This window comes from Fulmarus glacialis, unplaced genomic scaffold (genome assembly GCF_000690835.1).
Source record: "Fulmarus glacialis isolate BGI_N327 unplaced genomic scaffold, ASM69083v1 scaffold11092, whole genome shotgun sequence".
Classification (NCBI taxonomy): domain Eukaryota; kingdom Metazoa; phylum Chordata; class Aves; order Procellariiformes; family Procellariidae; genus Fulmarus; species Fulmarus glacialis.
The window spans coordinates 33,007-36,484 of record NW_009195955.1 but is presented as its reverse complement, the minus strand read 5'-3'; positions in this window follow the sequence as shown (position 1 = coordinate 36,484).

Genomic DNA, 3,478 nt, shown 5'->3' with positions numbered 1-3,478 from the left:
TTGCGCACGGCTGTCACTCTTCCTCCAGTTCTACAGAGATGTAAGGGTGCAGAGGCAATACAGAGATTGGCCGTGATCGGAGCTGAGACACGCTATTCACCAGTGGTTTAATGTAAAAAAAAAAAAAAAAATCCAAATTCATCATGCAACACATGAGGAAACAGAGTAGAAGTTTGCACCATGGAAATACAAAGGCCCAATCCCATTTTCTGTACCTATGTGAAGTGATTTCCAGCACGTGGCCAGCAATGCACCCCACCACCTGCAGCACGCACGCTGCCCCACCACGCAACACGGTCTTTCCAGGAGACCCCTGCACCTCTCTTCTGATGGTCGGTTAAGTTTTCCAGAGGGAAACGCTGTCCTGCTTGCCCCTCACCCCAATTTATCCCCAAACATCCTTGCTGGCACCTCCCACTGCAGCGATGAAGGCTCCTTGGAGGTGACCCACCACTCGCACGAGCTACCAAGGGGATGCTAACTGCTTCGTTCTGGTGATTGCTACTTACCAAGTATCAGGAATAGGAAAAAATACCCCCAAACCAGGCCTAAAATCAGGAATAAGCCCAGCATCTCTTTTCTGCCTTACCTTAGGGACTGTAAAACACACAGGCAAAACCAGGCCCCGTTCCCGCAGCCCTTACTCACGTGGCAGCAGGACTACTTGCATGAGTTGGCAACTACTTGCACAGCCAGAGAGCTGCAGGATCAGGCCCTTAATTGCTTAAAAATACACTACCCACCAATAGTTACTTAATTTAGCAGAATATATTACCTCTCTGCTTCATAAATCTTAATTAAAGCTGTTAGTTTTCCTATTATATGATCAAGAAATGCTCCATTAAAGTTAAGCAGTTTCTCCAAGTAATTATATACATTATGTGGTGTGAGTGTAAAGATGCATATAGCATTCCACTTCCAATTATTTTGCATACCCTGAAAAGCACTATCTATTAAATAAAAAACTTGCAGAATTTCATTAATGCACGATTTTTTAATCTCCCAAAAGTCAAAGCTGTCCCACAGGAGCGTATATACTCAGTGTTGGCTCCTTATAATACAATTTAATGCTCACAAACACAACTAAAGTATTTAAGCATTTACAGAGGTTGTCATAAGTGCTTTTCTTATTTTTGATCAAATTCAAGTCTACACTTAATACAGTTAACTGTAGTTATTTAATTTCAAAACTCAAGAATCCAACCTCAAAAATTTATAACAATATAAATTTAGTTACATTGATATAGGATATGTATGCTACTGGGAAACCATTTTTCAGTAAGAAGTGTAGAACTGGAAGATCTAAAAGGAGTTATTTTTTAAAGTAAGCATTATTTCAAATAAACCTTGTCAGATTTCAAATAATATTTTCCTATTCGTCTGCAAAATGATTTCATAATTTTTAGTGGTATATTTCAAGCCAGTGCTAAATGCTACCAAAAACTAAATATATTTTAATTATGCTTTCTCTTTTGATGAGAATTTCATGTAAATACAGAACAAATATTAAATGGAGACATTGCAAATACCTTAAATACATTATTAACCAAAGCACTTCATTTCCTAGCAACCGGCTAGAGAGAATGAAATTTGGAAAATTATTCTTAGTTCCCCTAAGACACTGAATTTATTGCCTGACCACATTAACAATTAAAAGGTATATGCAAGATGTTAGATGTTAAAATATAATGGAAGGAACTTAACATCTGCTCATATAAGGCAAGGAACCAACTCCTGCCCTTAAAAGTAACCTAATCATGCTTGCAAGAATGTAGTATTTTACTTATAAGCAAAATATTACTCTCCAAAAACTGCAGAGAGTCGATCAGACACATAAAAAAGGAGGAAAAAGAAAAGCACAGAGAGCAGCAGCCCCGGCTGATGCTGACAATCTTTGATCCAATACAGTTTCATATCATCCCTCAGAGCTGACAGTACATTATTAATTGAAACATTGGGGCTGAACTATGTCCTTTTCTGTAGTAATCATAATATAATTATATCCCATAGGCAGAAATACTATTTCCACCTCTGCCCCTGAAAAAGTAATCTACAAACTGGCTTAAAAATGCGTGAAACCAAATAGTACACCACCACTCTATTTATGATATTGGTACTCAGGGTCCATAAATCATGATGCATATTCTAAGGAAACAGATAAACGAAAATATCAAACGTGATTTTTATATCATAAATTATGAAAACATCTTGGATAACTTGATTTCAAACTATCTGGCTGGGTTTCCTTTTATAATCTTTTTTTTTTCCTGTTTTTAATTTTTGCACAGATGTAGCTATATAAATAGCAGTATTTCCTGGAATCCCTGAAACATCAAACCAAACATATTTTCCAATATTAAATGATTGCATTCCATTATATCATTACCACTTAGAATAGGCTATAAATTCATTGACTGGAGAGTTTAACAGCAATGCCTGATCTTTTATATACCATACTTTCACTAATAGAAAATCGGCCTCTTCTGAAACATTAGCACGTTACCCTTTCTAGTAAAGCATATCAAATCACATTAGTGAAAAAGTTGCCAAGTCAAATGGAAGCTCGGTGCCAGTTTTCTTTTTTTTTTTCTTTCTTTCTTTTTCTCGAGAGGCAGAGAGAGAGAGAGAGAGAAAGCAAGAGAGGGGGGATTAAATTTCTTGCTAAACTTGTGGCAGTGAACATAAAATATAATAATACTCCTTTAACATTCCTATCATGATTTTGGTCCTAGCACTTAAACCAGCTGAGGACTGAAGGAGTTAATGCTTTAAAAATGTGCAATAATTCAGAGAGATAGCTTGCATGATTTGCAATATACTTCTTTTTCTTTGCAAGATAGATTCCAGAGCAGACAGATCAACTTTGCAAAAAGAATTGGGGCGGGGGGGGCGAAATGTGGACTCAACAACCAATCAAACCAAATGCCAGAGCAGAGGGCAAAGGGATATGGAAACTGAGAAGATAGACTTCCAAGTCCTTTCCTGAAAGTGCTTGGATTTTGAGGAGAGTCCAACATCGCCTGACAAAAGTGTCTTTGTGCGGCGACACTGGGGAGAAGGGAGGAGAGCTCGGGAAACCTAATGAAAACAGACCAAGCCTTGTACATTAGACCCCATGGAGAACTTTGAATCATACGAGCTGCAGACAAGCACTGAGTATGTAATGCCAAATTAAAGACCACCAAATATGGGGAGCATCGGAGCAGCACCGGGGCAGATGTGCTCGTGGTGCGGGCCAGCGCAGTGCTCGGTGCTTCCCTCCGTCCCTCACCCCATCCCCTGCAGAGAGCCGAGCACCCAGGGCAGCACAGCGTGCTTCCCCACAGGGACTTGTGGCACATTTACCCACTAAGGAAAAGAAAATGCATCTTTTAAAACCTTTTTTCTGCAAGCTGCTTGAATGTTAACATGCTAGCAAAGAGGGAGCTTCCATTGCAACGTCCTGGTGTGGGGCTGAGATGTCACCTCCTCACCTGCC